Here is an 18470-nt window from a genome sequence, read left to right on the forward strand (position 1 = left end):
TAAACATTGTTGTACAGGTAGTACGAAAGCACTAATACCATGGATTATCCAGAAATTATACGAGCGGTAGTCGCAAAGTTTTAACTGTAATCTAAATTAAACCAAGACATGATCATAATGTCGATGGTGTTTCTCTACTTATTCATCACTGAGCATGAGGCACTTGTCTCAACCATTACGGAACTGCAACAAAACGCATTGCACATACTTTCTGATACGGAATTCTTGTAAAAGCAAAATTTTTATGTCCCCAAGGCGGTCAGTGAGTGAAGTCTAAAAATGGTTCAAATGGCTCTGTGCACAATGGGACTTAACATCTGAGGTCATCAGTCCCCTATAGCTTAGAACTACTTGAACCCATCCAACCTAATGACGTCACACACATCCATGCCCGAGGCAGGATTCGAACCTGCGACCGTAGCAGTCGCGCGGTTCCGGACTGACGCGCCTAGAACCGGCGAGTGAAGACTTCCACTTTAAATTCTTAGCACTGACGGTATACTGAAGCTGACTTGGCACTATAATGATCCACATGATATGCAGAAACTGATTGCTGCTGACTTAAATATAGGAATGCTCTCTTCTGTCTAACGCATTGAAACGCAGACCCTTCGTGTAGATCACTGTTCAGGTGTGTTGTAGCTCTATTTCTATCATACCTGCACTAATATTCAATCATCGGATTTATTACTGACAACAGTCACTTATTCAGAAGAAACTGTAACATTCATTCATTGAACACTATAGACAGCAAAACAGTATGCACTTGGGTAATGCTTCCTTAAGGTTTCTGCAGAATGGTTGTACTATTCAGCAGGACCACACGCAGGTAGCAGGTTTCTACATTTCTGCAAAATTTTCGACAGTCTAGGACACTGGCCGCCTCTCGTAGTGTAGTCGATAGTGTAGCTGCCTGTAGATCGCGCAGTCCCGGGTTCGATTCGCGGCCAATCCTCTACTTAAACTGTTGGGAAGGCGGCCAAGTGACACCCTTTGCAGGTGACCCTGTTGTGTACGTAAAGGTCTCGATGTTCAGAGATATTCTGGATAAGTTGCTCAGAACCTATATTTGATGTGATGAATGGCAGCTTGTTTTGTAATGGTTAGACGCAACTTGGACAACCTCCTCTGCAATGGTCTGATATGATGATTATGGTATGTTGCTTGTCTCAATCACGTCTCTTGTACATCTAGGCGTGTAGTTTCGAAACGGTGCGTTATGGAACGAGAATATCAAGAGAGTTGTGTAGAAAGTGAAGGTTCCATCACGACTTATTTCAAGAGTTCTGGGTAATTGTACAACACTTACGAAAGAGATCGCACAATACACGCATGATCGTTCCATTCTTCAGTACTGCTTCAGCGTTTGAGATCTCCACTGCATCAGACTACAGGAACACATCGAAGCGACTGGAAGGCCTCCTCCTGGTTTCGTTATCAGTTAGTTTTGTCAGCAGGGGAGTGTTGCAGAAATGCTCAGTGAGATTAGATGGGAGTCCTAGGAGAGAAATGCGAAAACGCTCCTCTCCCCCCCCCCCCCTCTCTCTCTCTCTCTGTCTCTCGGCTGTAAAAATAACTGTCTATAGTTTTTCAGCAGCGTGGAGAGGTAAGTAAACTAAGCTGCACATCCCTTACACATTTCTTTCTTGTTTCCTCCAAGGGTTAATTATCGAACTTCCTTTCCTGTTATTCTCTCCGGCCAGTTTTTGTATCCTCTCTGTGCCTGCGCCCTTAGCCAGGACTCTTAATACTACCCTCTCGCTAAGTCACTGAGAATCACAGTCTATTATTTCACCCACCCCTCCATTCGCGTGTGGAACAGGATAAGTTATGACTAGTAGAGGTTCAAGGCACAATGTCCTGCGCAGTGCATAACATATGCTGATTTTTGTTTCTCGTAAGATTCAAACAGAAATGTTGAAATAGTTTTCTCGATTCTAAAATGTTCCCTAATTATATAATATTGGCGTGAAAAGAAGAAATACGCTTTACCGACAAAACTACTCATTTTTTTCCTGTATGTCTCTCTAGATGTGGACTGCGAGGCAACTGCAACGCCATTTAGCCATTTGGAAACGGTGAATGGGAATTGTCCGCCAGGTACCACATTTCGACGGAACTGTAATCTGTGCTATTGCTTGGAGGATGGTACGTCAGCAGTATGCGAGGGCCAATCTTGTAAGGACGTCATAGGTAAGTTTCAGTCTGCCAGAGCAGACACTGGTAGCTCTGTATGATGGAAACGGTGGGTCAGCTCCATCATCAACATCGTCGTCACGCACCTGGCAGCCACTGCTAGACTGAGGGCTCCACGGGACTTTTTTCTTTAATCAAGGACTTCTATTACGCATACATGTAGCTTCTACATGGTATCTCACGTCATTCACTCAGTTTACATTACATCATCGTCTCTGTCTCTTCCAGTCTCTTCAAAATCCAGCAAATAGAATTATAGATTTATCTGTCATCTATGTACTATAATGCGCAAAAGTATCCGAAAGACCTGAATTGTTATCCCCCTGATTTGCATGCAACAAACATAACGTAGATGTCTAGCGGGTCCTCTAATCGCTCTGCGGTACAATATTTCGACTATACAAAAGGGATATGACGAGAGGCCACTAGACAACACTGTTCTTTAAGGCAATCCGTGCGATATAACGTCACACCGTGATACTGCAAAAACTAGGAAAAACACGAAATTAGAGGTGACTTAGTCCCTAACGCTTGTACAGGTTACAACGATTTTCAAAACCTTTACCATCTCATTAAAATCTGAACAAATAACTATGGCACATAAACTATGTAGCAATCCTTAAACAAAATAAATGTTTGCATGAACAAGATGTTCTGAGACAATGTCTGGACTAAGAAAGGTCTATGACAGTTCGAAGTATTTTTCCTCTGTATAAGGTTTTCCTGCACCTGCTAAATGTCCCAGTGACGATTAGTTTTTGCATAAACTAGTCGTTAAAGGAACTAGTTAAGGAAAACGCAATAAACAGCGGTAAACGCTGTATAGAAACCGCAATATTAATTATGTATAATCAGTAACGTCACTGTACTAATTATTCACGAAGAATTATTTGTCCACATGTTTGAACTATAAAGACACGACGAAATTTTTTGTTGAGGATATGGACTGAAACCCAGTAGACGTAGCCACTGTTAACTAAAATACACTTACGCACCTACCCGGGACTTGATCGAGGCGACGATCATCAATGCTGACTAGCCGTAAAGAGACGTGAAATATAAAGGTTTTCAACAGTATTAGTTAACACATCTGAACTTGTAACGAAATGACGAAATTATTTCTACTATATCAAAACAATTATCGCCTTGTTAACTAACCACAGCTGGCCGGGGTGGCCAAGCAGCTATAGGCGCTACAGTCTGGAATCGCGTGACCGCTACGGTCGCAGGTGCGAATCCGGCCTCGGGCAAGGATGTTTGTGATGTCCTTAGGTTGGCTAGGTTTGAGTAGTTATAAGTCCTACGGGACTGATGACCTCAGAAGTTCCATAGTGCTCAGAGCCTTTTGATCCATTTTTGAACTAACCACGAAAGACGTTTAATGTGCTCTCCTTCACAAGTAACCGTGTATGCATGTGCTGAAAACTGGAATGCTGTGATTTAAAATGTTGTGACAGGATTTTCTACCAAGCAAGTTATTGGATTGTTAACTAAGTAAAATCAGATGTTTGAAATCGAATTTATTTACCAGCAGCGAGCTGTATCAATATGAGATGAGGGTACAATTTGTTTTGCTTGCCTAGGAATCGAACCCAGGGCATACTGCCGCTGTTTCCCATCCATAAACAGACGTTAGGTATAAACTGCTTGCACACCATTAGTGAGATGCTCGCGTGTTTCACTAGAAATAGCGGTACCTATCGTTATTGTTGACTATTCATGAACAGACATAAAATATGCAATTTATTTTTGGTGGTAGGTCAGTGGGCACAAGCTAGGGCGTAAAATGAAATTATGAATATGTTTGTGCTGGACTGGGATTACAACCCAGATACGTTCCATTCCTAGAGATGCGAATTCGAATTCCAATCGAGGACCAAAAACTGCTACTTCTCAAGTTCAAATTAAGTATGAATACCGTGAACGAAATAAGCATTCCCAAATTAAATGAAATAAACTTTTTAGTGCTAGTTTACTGACGACAGAGTTTGTGCTACCGGCGACTGCCGCCTTTGTTGTGGCGCCATTTAAACAGGCTCTGACTCTGTTGGTAGTGAAGGGATATTGTGTTTATTGCGGATTCTGAACCAGTGTGCGACCTAACATTCTGGACTTGGCATTACCATGTTGTTGCTGTAGTGGTCTTCAGTCCTGAGACTATTTTGATGCAGCTTTCCATGCTACTCTATCCTTTGCAAGCTTCTTCATCTCCCAGTACTTACTGCAACCTACATCCTTCTGAATCTGTTTAGTATATTCAGCTCTTGGTCTCACTCTACGATTTTTACCCTTCACGCTGCCGTACAATGCTAAATTTGTGATCCCTTGATACCTCAGAACATGCCCTACCAACCGGTCCCTTCTTCTTGTCAAGTTGTACCACAAACTCCTCTTCTCCCCAATTCTATTCAATACCTCCTCATTAGTTAAGTGATCTACGCGACTAATCTTCAGAATTCTTCTGTAGCACCGACTTAATTCGACTACATTCCATGATCCTCGTTTTGCTTTTGTTGATGTTCATCTTCTATCCTCCTTTCAAGACACTGTCCATTCCGTTCAACTGCTTTTCCAAGTCCTTTTCTGTCTCTGACAGAATTACAATGTCATCGGTGAACCTCAAAGTTTTTATTACTTCTCCATGGATTTTAATACCTTCTCCGAATTTTTCTTTGTTTTCTTTACTGGTTGCTCAATATACGGATTGAATAGCATCGGGGATAGGCTACAACCCTGTCTCACTCCCTTCCCAACCACTGCTTCCCTTTCATGCCCCTCGACTCTTATAACTGCCATCTGGTTCCTGTACAAATTGTAAATAGCCCTTCGCTCCCTGTATTTTACCCCTGCCACCTCAGAATTGGAAAGAGAGTATTCCAGTCAACATTGTGTAAAGCTTTCTCTAAGTTTACAAATGCTTATCCTTAATCTCTCTTCTAAAATAAGGAGTAGGGTCAGTATTGCCTCACGTGTTCCAACGTTTCTAAGGAATCCAAACTGATCTTCTCCGAGGTCGGCTTCTACTAGTTTTTCCATTAGCCTGTAAAGAATCCGCGTTAGTATTTTGCAGCTGTGACTTATTGAACTGATAGTTCGGTGAATTAGATCTCTTCGTGAATGTTAGAAATGGACACGATGAGTGAGAATCAAACCTATACCCTGCAAGTATCAAACTACGATCAACCCAGCATACCACTGCAACTCACAGTTGGCAACGTCCTGATCGTGTTGTTATGTCCGACGGTCCACCTAGAAGCTGTGAAAAAATCCGGCTCTCTCGATTAACTGGTCAATTACCTGCTATTTTCTAATGCCGGTATTATTCTCATCTCAAGACCGCATGATATAAGGACCATTCTGGTCTTCATAGCTCCGATTTGAAGCCTATATCAAATTTGTTCTATGGCAACTAATGTTTTAGTTCGAGAAATACAACTGCAGCGTGTGAGGATACCAGATAATTCGATGATTACTGTCATGACTGCTATTAATATCTTCATTATGCTGCTACTACACATGTGATTGAAGGAAAGGTATATGCCCTTTGATAATTTTTAGAACCATCTGCCAAATGTAGTAATTATGTAGTTCGTTCCATGTATAGGGAACACCTTACGATTTAATTTCGGAAATATCCAATTCTTCGTTAATCACATTAAAATTAAATTAACTACTGAAACCTTTATTTGAGAGCAGAAATCATGTTGCTTTTCTATATTTATTTGCTCTTAGCAACGATACTTGTGAAATGCGAAATCTGGAGGTAAAACACTATTCAAAATGCAGGGATGTTAATGTCTGCCGTTAAATGTCAAGTGTATGATTTACAGATGACTTGGTCAGACTGTTATGAATCATATTTTGCTGCTGATTAAAATCTCCCTTATTTTTGTGTGTCGTGTTTAATAAACTACCGAAAAGCCATATCCAGTATGCAATGTAGTAATATAGTAATTGGTTACAATGTACCATGATAGCGGTACAGAAAAGTCTACCATCTTAAGAAAAAATACCCCAAACTTGACAGAAGCAGTAAGAAAGGGATTAACATGTATGTAATTCTGTAAATGTTATGTCTATACATCTATGGACTAGAGAGTAGTAGCGATATAATGGCGGAGAGGTTTTAATTCGATGTCTTACTGTTGACCTGCCTTCGAGATTCTATTTTACAGAGGAGGAAAAAGCATTGTCACCTCCAGTAGCTGAACCGACAATAGGCGCACTTTGCAATATCCTGTCCAAACACTTTACCCCTAGGCTAGCAGCCATCTGCAACAAACCTGCCACATTGCTGCCAAATGTATGCTGCAATGTTGCCAATTCTCCATTTGACTGGTGACAGGGAGAAGACGCCTGCTAAAGCAAAAAGACTCTTCAGCTTGTAACCATAGGACAAGCTCGCGCGACGTCTACATCTACATTTACATTTAAACTCCGCAAGCCACCCAACGGTGTCTGGTTGAGGGCACTTTACGTGCCACTGTCATTACCTCCCTTTCCTGTTCCAGTCGCGTATGGTTCACGGGAAGAACGATAGCCGGAAAGCCTCATTGCACGCTCGACTATCTCTAATTTCACATTAGTGATCTCCTTGGGAGGTATAAGTAGGGGGAAACAATATATTCGATAAGTCATCTAGAAACGCACCCTCTCGAAACCTGGACAACAAGCTACACCACGATGCAGAGCGACTCTCCTGCAGAGTCTGCCAATTGGATCTGCTAAACATCTCCGTAACGCTATCACGTTTAACAAATAACCCTGTGACGAAATGCGTCGCTCTTCTTTGGATCTTCTCTATCTCCTCAGTCAACCCGACCTGGTACGGATCCCACACTGATGAGCAGTACTCAAGTATAGGTCGAACGAATGTTTTGTAAGCCACCTCCTTTGTTGATGGACTACATTTCCCAAGGACTCTCCCAGTCATCTCAACCTGGCACCCGCCTTACCAACAATTAATTTTATATGATCATTCCACTTCAAATCGTTCTGTACCCATACTTTCAGATATTTTAGAGAAGTAACTTCTACCAGTGTTTGTTCTGCTATCATGTAATCATACAATACCTTATCCTTCTTTCTATATATTCACAATACATTACATTTGTCTACGTTAAGGGTCAGTTGCCACTCCCTGTACCAAGTGCCTATTCGCTACAGATCTTCCTGCATATCGCTGCAATTTTCTAATGCTGCAACTTCTTTGTATACTACAGCATCATCCGCGAAAAGCAGCATGGAACTTCCGACACTATCTACTAGGTCATTTTTATATACTGTGAAAAGCAATGGTCCCGTAACACTCCCTGTGGCACGCCAGAGGTTACTTTAACGTCTGTAGACGTCTCTCCATTGAAAACAACATGCTGTGTTCTGTTTGCTGAAAACTCTTCAATCCAGCCACACAGGTGGTCTGATATTCCGTAGGCTCTTACTTTATTAGGCGACAGTGCGGAACTGTATCGAACGCCTTCCGGAAGTCAAGGAAAATGGCATCTACCTGTGAGCCTGTATCTAATATTTTCTGTGTTTCATGAACAAATAAAGCGAGTTGGGTTTCACAACATCGCTGTTTCCGGAATCCATGTTGATTCCTACACAGCAGATTCTGGGTTTCCAGAAATGACATGATACGTGAGCAAAAAACGTGTTGTAAAATTCTACAACAGATCGATGTCAGGTATAAAGGCCTATAGTTTTGCGCATCTACTCGACGATCATTCTGGAAATCTGGAACTACCTGTGCTCTTTCCCAATCATTAGGAACCTTCCGTTCCTCTAGAGACTTGCGGTACACGGATGTTAGAAGGGGAGCCAGTTCTTTCGCGTACTCTGTGTGGAATCGAATTGGTGTCCCGTCAGGTCCAGTGGACTTTCCTCTCTTGAGTGATTTCAGTTCCTTTTCTATTCCTTGGACACTTATTTCGAAGTCAGCTATTTTTTCGTTCGTGCGAGGATTAATGAAGGAACTGCAGTGCGGTCTTCCTATGTGAAACAGCTTTGGGAAAAGATGTTCAGTATTTCAGCTTTATGCGTGTCATCCTATGTTTCAATGCCATTATCACCCCAGAGTGGATATGCTGTTTCGATCCACTTACTGATTTAACGTAAGACCAGAACTTCCTAGGATTTTCTGTCAAGTCGGTACATAGAATTTTACTTTCGAATTCACTGAACGCTTCACGCATAGCCCTCCTTACGCTAACTTTGAAATCGTTTAGCTTCTGTTTGTCTGAGAGGTTTTGGCTGCGTTTAAACTTCGAGTGAAGCTCTCTTTGCTTTCGCAGTAGTTTCCTCACTTTGTTGTTGTACCACGGTGTGTTTTTCCCGTCCCTCACAGTTTTATTTGGCACGTACCTGTCTAAAACGCATTCTACGATTGCCTTGAACATTTCCATAAACACTCAACATTGTCAGTGTCGGAACAGAAATTTTCGTTTTGATCTGCTAGGTAGTCCGAAATCTGTCTCCTATTACTCTATTTTTAAAATTCCTATTTACTTCTATATTCATGGATGCTGCAACGGCCTTATGATCACTGATTCCCTGTTCTGCTCTTACAGAGTCGAAAAGTTCGGGTCTGTTTGTTATCAGTAGCTCCAAGATGTTATCTTTACAAGTCACTTGTCTGTTTAATTGCTCGAGGTAATTTTCGGATAGTGCACTCAGTATAATGTCACTCGATGCTCTGTCCTTACCACCCGTCCTAAACATATGAGTGTCCCAGTCTATATCTGGTATCTCCACCTAAGACTATAATATGCTAAGGAATTTTATGTGAAATGTATTCCGGATTTTCTCTCAGTTGTTCTGTCACTAATGCTGCTGAGTCGGGAGGTCGGCAAAAGGATCCAATTATTAACCTAGCTTGGTTGTTGAGTATAACCTCCACCCATAATAATTCACAGTAACTATCCACTTCTATTTCACTTCAGGATAAACTACTACTAACGGCGACAGACACACCACCAACGGTTGAATGAAATCTATCCTTTCCAAACACCGTCTGTGCCTTTGTAAAAATTTCGACAGAGTTTATCTCTGGCTTCAGCCAGCTTTCCGTACCTATAACGATTTCAGCTTCTGTGCTTTCTATCAGTGCTTGAAGTTCCCGTACTTTACCAACGCCGCTTCGACAGTTTACAATTGCAATATCGATTGCTGCTTGGTCCCCGCATGTCCTGACTTTGCGCTGCACCCTTTGAGGCTGTTGCCGATTCTGTACTTACCCGAGGCCATCTAACCTAAAAAAAATAACCGCCCCGCCCACGCCACACAATCCCTGCTACCCGTGTAGCCGCCTGCTGTGTGTAGTGGATTCCTGACATATCTAGCGGAACCCGATACCCCACCACCCTATGGCGGAAGTCGAGGAATCTGCAGCCCACACGGTCGCAGAACCGTCTCAGCCTCTGATTCAGACCCTCCACTCGGCTCTGTAGCAAAGGTCCGCAGTCAGTCCTGTCGACGATGCTGCAGATGGTGAGCTCTGCTTTCATCCCGCTAGCGAGACTGGCAGTCTTCACCAAATCAGATAGACGCCGGAAGCCAGAGAGGATTTCCTCCGATCCATAGCGACACACATCATTGGTGCTGACATGAGCGACCACCTGCAGATGGATGCACCCTGTACCCTTCATGGCATCCGGAAGGACCCATTCCACATTTGGAATGACTCCCCCCGGTATGCACACCGAGTGCACATTGGTTTTCTTTCCCTCCCATGCAGCCATATCCCTAAGGGGCCTCATTACGCGCCTGACGTTTTAGCTCCCAACTACCAGTAAGCCCGCCCTGTGCTACCGCCCGGGTCTTGCAGACTGGGAGGCAACCTCTGGAACAGGACAAGCAGCCATGTCCGGCCGAAGATCAGTATCAGCCGGAGACAGAACCTGAAACCGGTTCATCACAGACGTGGCAGGGCCGACGTTGACTCTAGCGGCGATTACTACCACTTTGACGGGGACCTGAATTAACAAACGTAAAGGCCAATTAGCTACCGATTGCAATTTGAACATCAGGTATAAATATCGGGGGAATAATTTACGTAGCTGTAGTAGCAATTTTTGTTATTATGTCTTATAAGAACTGCAAACTGAAGAAAATCATTCTCCAGAAGTGATTAGGTTCTGCAGCATCACCTGACGCCGTTAACAGAATGAGTAAATAATATTCGTTTTGTAATATAATACGTGAAAATAATTTTTATTACATAGGATTTCTTTGGCACTACTGCTGACACATAATAAAACACATGAATCCACAACATGACACTGATTACAAAACGCGAACATCAACAAAGACATTTCATAAACTGCGAATAACACATTGTTTCATCTACATCTACACTCCTGGAAATGGAAAAAAGAACACATTGACACCGGTGTGTCAGACCCACCATACTTGCTCCGGACACTGCGAGAGGGCTGTACAAGCAATGATCACACGTACGGCACAGCGGACACACCAGGAACCGCGGTGTTGGCCGTCGAATGGCGCTAGCTGCGCAGCATTTGTGCACCGCCGCCGTCAGTGTCAGCCAGTTTGCCGTGGCATACGGAGCTCCATCGCAGTCTTTAACACTGGTAGCATGCCGCGACAGTGTGGACGTGAACCGTATGTGCAGTTGACGGACTTTGAGCGAGGGCGTATAGTGGGCATGCAGGAGGCCGGGTGGACGTACCGCCGAATTGCTCAACACGTGGGGCGTGAGGTCTCCACAGTACATCGATGTTGTCGCCAGTGGTCGGCGGAAGGTGCACGTGCCCGTCGACCTGGGACCGGACCGCAGCGACGCACGGATGCATGCGAAGACCGTAGGATCTTACGCAGTGCCGTAGGGGACCTCATCGCCACTTCCCAGCAAATTAGGGACACTGTTGCTCCTGGGGTATCGGCGAGGACCATTCGCAACCGTCTCCATGAAGCTGGGCTACGGTCCCGCACACCGTTAGGCCGTCTTCCGCTCACGCCCCAACATCGTGCAGCCCGCCTCCAGTGGTGTTGCGACAGGCGTGAATGGAGGGACGAATGGAGACGTGTCGTCTTCAGCGATGAGAGTCGCTTCTGCCTTGGTGCCAATGATGGTCGTATGCGTGTTTGGCGCCGTGCAGGTGAGCGCCACAATCAGGACTGCATACGACCGAGGCACACAGGGCCAACACCCGGCATCATGGTGTGGGGAGCGATCTCCTACACTGGCCGTACACCACTGGTGATCGTCGAGGGGACACTGAATAGTGCACGGTACATCCAAACCGTCATCGAACCCATCGTTCTACCATTCCTAGACCGGCAAGGGAACTTGCTGTTCCAACAGGACAATGCACGTCCGCATGTATCCCGTGCCACCCAACGTGCTCTAGAAGGTGTAAGTCAACTACCCTGGCCAGCAAGATCTCCGGATCTTGCTGGGACTGGATGAAGCGTCGTCTCACGCGGTCTGCACGTCCAGCACGAACGCTGGTCCAACTGAGGCGCCAGGTGGAAATGGCATGGCAAGCCGTTCCACAGGACTACATCCAGCATCTCTACGATCGTCTCCATGGGAGAATAGCAGCCTGCAATGCTGCGAAAGGTGGATATACACTGTACTAGTGCCGACATTGTGCATGCTCTGTTGCCTGTGTCTATGTGCCTGTAGTTCTGTCAGTGTGATCATGTGATGTATCTGACCCCAGGAATGTGTCAATAAAGTCTCCCCTTCCTGGGACAATGAATTCACGGTGTTCTTATTTCAATTTCCAGGAGTGTATATTTCACAAGCCACATTAAGGTGTTTGATACAGGGCAATATATATACCACTATCATTTCCCCATTTGTTTACTCGAAGGCCCGAATATTTCGTAGGAAGAACGATTGCTAGTAAACCTCTGTGTGTGCAAGAATTTCTCTAATTTTACCTCCATGGTCTTTTCGACTGATGTAAGTAGGAGGAATCCATGTATTAGCTGACTATTCATGTGACGTTAGCTCTCGGTATTATACAGCTGTGCATACCGTCATGTGGGATCCCTCTGTTGCAGCGTCTGCAACTAAAAGTGACTAAGCATCTCTCTGAAGCTTTCGTGCTTACTAAATAACCGTGTAACTAACGGTGTTACTCTTGTTTGGCTTTTAGAATGATGATTAGCTTTCAGCTAATTGCCAAACGAGTGATTTGTAAACTATCAGTTAACACACCTGAACTTGAAACTAAATGGCGAAATTTTTTGTGCTAAATCAAGACCCTTATCTCCCTGTTAACTAACCACGAAAGACGTTTAATATACTTTTCTTCACAAGTAACCACATGAACATGTGTTGAAAATTGCGATGGTGTGTTGTAAAATTCTGTGACAGAGTTTTGTACTCAGTATGATATCGGATGGGTAACTTAGTAAAAGCAAATGTTAAATATCGAATTCACCAGCAGCGAGATGTATCAATATGTAGTAACGATACACTCATTTTCTGCCCAGGAAACGAACCCGGCACCCACTGTCGCCCTTATCAATCCATAAACAGATATAAACTATTAAATGTTTGCTCATCAGTAGTAAGATGCTCACATATTTGACTAGAAATAATGGCAGCTATCGTTATTGTTGACAATTCATAAAGGGCCATTAAAAATGAAAATGAAAATTATTTTTTGCTGCTATTTCGGTGTGCACACACTATGGCTTACAAGGAAATTATAAATATTTCCGTACTGGACCAGGATTCCAACGCAGATACGTCCCATTCATAGAGAACCGAATACTAACTCCACTCCATCACCAAAATTTTCTGCGTCTCAAATTTACATTAATTATGAGCCCTGTGAACGTAATGCCCATTGGGTCATTAAATGAAAAAAAAAAAAATTGTGCGTGTTTACGCGAACAGAATTTCTGTCTTCTGCAACTACCGCCTTTCTTGTGGTGCAATTCTAACAGGGTCTGACCCTGTTGCTGGCGAAGGGATATGATGTTTATGCGGATTCTGAACTATGGTGTAACATAATGTTCTTCACTTGGCGTTACCAGAGATGCAGTAGATCCGTTAGTGAGTGTTAAAAATAAACGATCTAGGTGAGAATGGAACCCACACCACGCAATTATCAAACTAGGATCCACCACTGTACCATAACGGTAATTTCGTGTGCAATGGATACACACCGATTGCAGAATTTAAGAATTTAAGGCTCTGCATCAATTCCTGTTCAGGTAGTGCAACATCAGACACCAGCTCGTGATGCCAACTCATTGCTCTTTTCACTTGATTCTGTAATCACTGAAATAAAATCACATAACCTCCCAACACGAGAGGTTTAATTTCGTTCCTCCATTCGTGCTGGGAGATTTATTTTCTTATCGATCAGCTCTTTTCCTTCCTGCCAGCGAAATGTGAGAAAATTTGCCCTGTAGTAGATCCACAGCTCGCTATTTTAATGTTGTTGTAGGTGAAGGACTATAGTTTCCTCTTAAACGTCTTAAGCAACAACGTTCTCTGATTTCCCAAAAGTGAAATGCTCATTGTCGAGGTAGGAAGACTTCTAAATCAAAGTCCCCAAAGTCTGGGGCAGGTATATCTCTTCGTCTGACGGCACTACGTAAGTACTTATCCTAAGAGGCATCACAAGTTGTATTCGTATAGCTGTAGAAATCGTTAGTTGAAGCAAAGTTTAGCACCTGTAGTAATCGTTCTACTATAAATAGAGAAGTATTATATACTGAAGGCTGAGTTCATCTTGAAATTGAGGCGTATTTATAATACGGAAGCTACTGGAGATTAAATGTTCTTGATTTCCTCCACAGAGCATTCGAAGTCGTATACACACAACACTACAAATAATGTAAACGATAAAAGCAGCATTGTCCATCTAAACTAGTAACTCTTTGTTTACAACAAATTAAAAAAATAATTATAATGCAGGATTGGTAGTTCATTCTAAGACTTTTCAGACCTAGCGCTTTAGTTGCTATGCTATCCCGGCTTGGCTGAAAATGTTGTTACAGACGTGTATGGCGTGCTTTAGCGAGATCACCATGACCTGAATCACTACATGAATATAAATGTTGCTTTAAACCTCTGAAAACGATTTATTCATTTCTATGTATGAAGATTAGAGACAAAATAATTGTCATGATACTCAAAATAATACTTAAGAGGAATTTATTTATGAAATATTTTTCGTAGTATGTAGACAGGGATGGATGTGCCTTCTGAGGCAAAGAAACGTCCACGGACTACCACGGAGTATCAAGACAATAGTATACTCCAATGCAGTGATGATGACCCATTCAGGACCAGCACAGAAAGAAGGAACATCCTTCAACTAAGCGTGAGCAGGTCGACTATACGACGACGTCTCAACGAGAAGGGAAGGTATGGACGAAAATCCGCGTTTATGGAAATGTTGAAAGAGCAACATAGGGCTACTAGGTTAAACTTCGCTCTGGAGTACAGGAATAAGTCACTTTCAAACTGGGAGCAACTTATATTTAAGGACTAGAAGGTGTTTTCTACTGCGCCAAATAGTTCTGTCCTTGTATATCGCCCACGTCGAGCGAGATTTGACAGAAACTATGTTCATCAGAGGCAAAGGTGTGGCCGAACTTCTGTCACGGTTTGGGGATGGATATCAGCAGATTGTTGTGACGTTTTCTGGGAAGTGGACCGTCCGCTTGCTAGTCATTGCTGCTGCCAAATACTGGAGAATATAATGCTTCCTTCTGTTCGTCAGAGGTTTTAGGGAGGCAGTATAATATTCCAACATGACCGTTCCCCAGTCCATACAGCAAATTGTGTAAAGCAATGGTTTCAAATAAATGGAGACATCGATCTCCTGGACTGGCCTCCAAAAGCTACTGACCTCAATCCTGTAGAGCACGTATGGGCAGAGATGGAGAAAATTGTTAGGTGTAGAAGGTCTACACCAACAACCAAGGCATCGCTGTCCGAAGCAGTTCATGATTCATGGGAAGAGCTGTCGCAGAATAACAGATTCATCCGGAAACTTGTTGCCTCTGTTCCCCGGCGGCTAAATGCTGTTGTAGAGGGGGATGGAAACTGGACGCTGAATCCATTGTGTCATTGGGGAGGAATCTTTATTACAAAAGAACGTTTTGTTTACCGTTCGATTGCTCTTATTGAGCATTTATGTTACTATGAAACAAAAGAAAAGTGTGTTTACCCTAAACTTTTTTTCAAATGAAGGTGTGATATAACTAAATCGAAAAAGATTGATCATCACCAGCTAAGACATTTAATTGAAAGAAGAAGATCATAACTCAATTAGTCTATTTCACTCTTTTTCAGTCATTCAAAGGACTATTGATTTTAAATTATTTTGTGATAATTGATCAAGAAGATCAAGACGACTATGAGAACAATATTTTTTTTTCACATGGCAAATGACGTCAAATCCGACGAAGCCATCAAAGTGAAAGAATTAATTTTGTTTGACGTCAGTGAGAAGGCATATTACTTTTAGTTATTTGTGCAGGCAGGACTCCAGTACCGACGGGAGCATAAAAGAGAGATTATTTTTATTTAATACTGAGTGGAAAACACAATACCAAAAGCGAATAATCAGAAAAGTGCGAGTATGGCTCGCACTATGTGAGTTCTGTACAAACAAAATTACGTACTTAGATAACAGTAATTCCTTTTGATTGGTACCATCGTGCAAGATTTTGTATTGGACACCACTCCGGTGACTTGTGTGGCTGGCCGGTGTGGCCGAGCGGTTCTAGGCGCTTCAGTCCGGAACCGCGCGACCGCTACGGTCGCAGGTTCGAAACCTGCCCGGGCATGGATGTGTGTGGTGTCCTTAGGTTAGTTAGGTTTAAGTAGTTCTAATTCTAGGGGACTGCTGACCTCAGAAGTTAAGTCTCATAGTGCTCAGAGCCATTTGAACCATTTTTTGACTTGTGTGTCCCAAAACTACTCCAGTCATCCAAGCGGGGAGAAGCCAAGTACAGTTAAATTGATAGACCGAAACACGCGATGTTTCTGCCCAATCGTTACATCGTTGAGAGGTGAACGCTAGGTTAAAATGAAGACTGAAAAATCCATGGTATAAACGAGATTCGATCCTGAAACGTTTCTAATTGCAAGCGCGCACTTTACCACTAAACCAGGATGCCGGAAGCTTCCGACCAATATTCATCCGTAACTTTTATGGATTACGTTTGCGAGTATCAGACCGTTTGACATACCAGGCTGTATCTTTCGAGAGAAGCAACTTAGGAGCTTAAATTTATTTACGCCGTACGGGACCGTAGACCTTAGCACGTGGCACAACTTCTACTTAATATCTTTAGATGTCCTGAGAACAAGAGGTCTTAACAGACGGAAAGACAGGCAGGTGGATAACAAATGGCAAAGAAATTATATTTGTGCGTGCATTTCATTACAAATCAACAATCTTCGAATTTATTCCTTTACTTGTACTTTATTATTTTATGTATCTGCACACATGCTAAATTCCAAACATTTGTGGTAGTTCCATGACGCTCCTGTATGACAAAGAGTATTTCGCGGCCGAATTTACATAATCTGTTGATAATCCTTAACGACTTGTGGTACTTTGAATTAATCAGACAGGCGTTTTTTGTACCTTTATCGTGATGCGTTGTATTTCATTTTTCTGGGTATAGTGCATACTAAATATGGACTTTAGTTATTTCTGTACACGAAACATCGTCGCCCCTATAAATCGTCGCATGAACGAAAAAATAGATATAGAACTACGTGACCACGGGATAGTAGAGCTACAGAAATCACTCATCAGAAGAATGGGCACTGCACCTGCAAGTACACCAACTGGATTATACACGAAGTATATGAAAGAACTGGCTCCTTTCCTAATATCATTTTACCGTAGATGTCCTGATGAGCCATCCTAATGATAGGAAAAAAGCAAAGGTTATTCTCATTTCCAGGAAGGGTCGTCGGAAAGATGCACAAAACTATAGGTTTACATTTCTGACGTCGGTCTGTTGTAGAACTTCGTAATATGTTTCCTGCTCGCACATTAAGCAGCTTTCAGAGTTTCAAAACCTACTCTGTAAGAATAAACACGATTTCAGTAAACAAGGATCGTGTGCAACTCAGAACGCTCTTTTCCCCCACGAGACTCCAGAAAACAGTAGAAACAGGAGACAAGGTAGATACCTTGACTTCTTACAGTCTTGACTTCTTACAATCGTTTGACAAATACTTAAATATTACTCATCATCTGAGATCCATACCATGTAGGATAGCCAAAATAGAGAAGATCCAAGTAATCCTGTAGTTACTCGATTATTTAATAAGCACGAAAGCGTCAGAGAGTTGCTCATTCAATTCCAGGTGAAGACGTTGGAAAAGAGGCAGCTTCCACGGCGGTATGTTTTACTGTTTAATACCAAGACCGTAGGTAACTTGAAAAATCGGACAATAAATTGTTTCTTGCTACTTATATCTCGCAGAAAGACCGTGATGATAAAATTAGAGAGATTATAATGCACATAGATGCTTACCAGCAATCGTCCTTCCCACGAAACATTCGTGCCTAGAGCAAACAATTGGAGAAGTGATAGTGATGTAGAAAGTGCTCTGTATCACACACCGTAACACGGCTTGTGAGATGTAGATGAAACAATGTGTTATTCACAGTTTATGAAACGTCTTTGTTGATGTTCGCGTTTCGTATTCAGTGTCATGTTGTGGTTTCATCTGTTTTATTGTGGGTCAGAGGTAGTGCCAAAGAAATCCTACGAAATAAAAATTGTTTTCACGTATGTAATAGCAAAAAGAATATTATTTACTCATTCTGTTAACGGCGTCAGGTGGTGCTACAGAACCTAATCGCTTCTGGAGAATGATTTTCTTTAGTTTTCAGTTCTTATAACAGATAATAAAAAAATTGCTACTATAGCTATTTAAAAGGAGGATCCCGTAGAATATTCCCCCGATATTTATACCTGATGTTCAAGTTGCAATCAGTAGCTAATTGGCATTTGCGTTTGTCAATTCGGGTCCCCTTCAAAGTGGTAATAAGCGGCGCTAGCGCCAACGCCGGCCCTGCCACGACTGTGTTGCGTGAGCTTGTCCTGTGGTTACAAGCTGAAGAGGCTTCTCGCGTTAGCAGGCGTCGTCTACCTGTCACCAGTCTAATGGAGAATTGGCAACATTGCAGCATACATTTGGCAGCAGTGTGGCCTTCGAATTACTTCCTGGACTGGTGCAAAAGTTTCCTTCTAAATTCACTCACTAATATCTTATCATTCTCATTAAATATCCTGAATGATTCTCC

General features: G+C 42.7%; 1 long non-coding RNA gene across 1 annotated transcript in view; it reads left to right on the top strand.

Annotated features, from left to right (window-relative positions):
• LOC126418996 (uncharacterized) overlaps window positions 1-18470 on the top strand; it is a 92203-nt gene that overhangs the window by 43768 nt on the left and 29965 nt on the right. The window contains exon 2 of the long non-coding RNA XR_007575925.1: window positions 2032-2193. This is a non-coding gene — a long non-coding RNA (uncharacterized LOC126418996). The remainder of the gene's footprint in view (window positions 1-2031; window positions 2194-18470) is intronic.

Source organism: Schistocerca serialis, chromosome 9 (genome assembly GCF_023864345.2).
Source record: "Schistocerca serialis cubense isolate TAMUIC-IGC-003099 chromosome 9, iqSchSeri2.2, whole genome shotgun sequence".
Lineage (NCBI taxonomy): Eukaryota > Metazoa > Arthropoda > Insecta > Orthoptera > Acrididae > Schistocerca > Schistocerca serialis.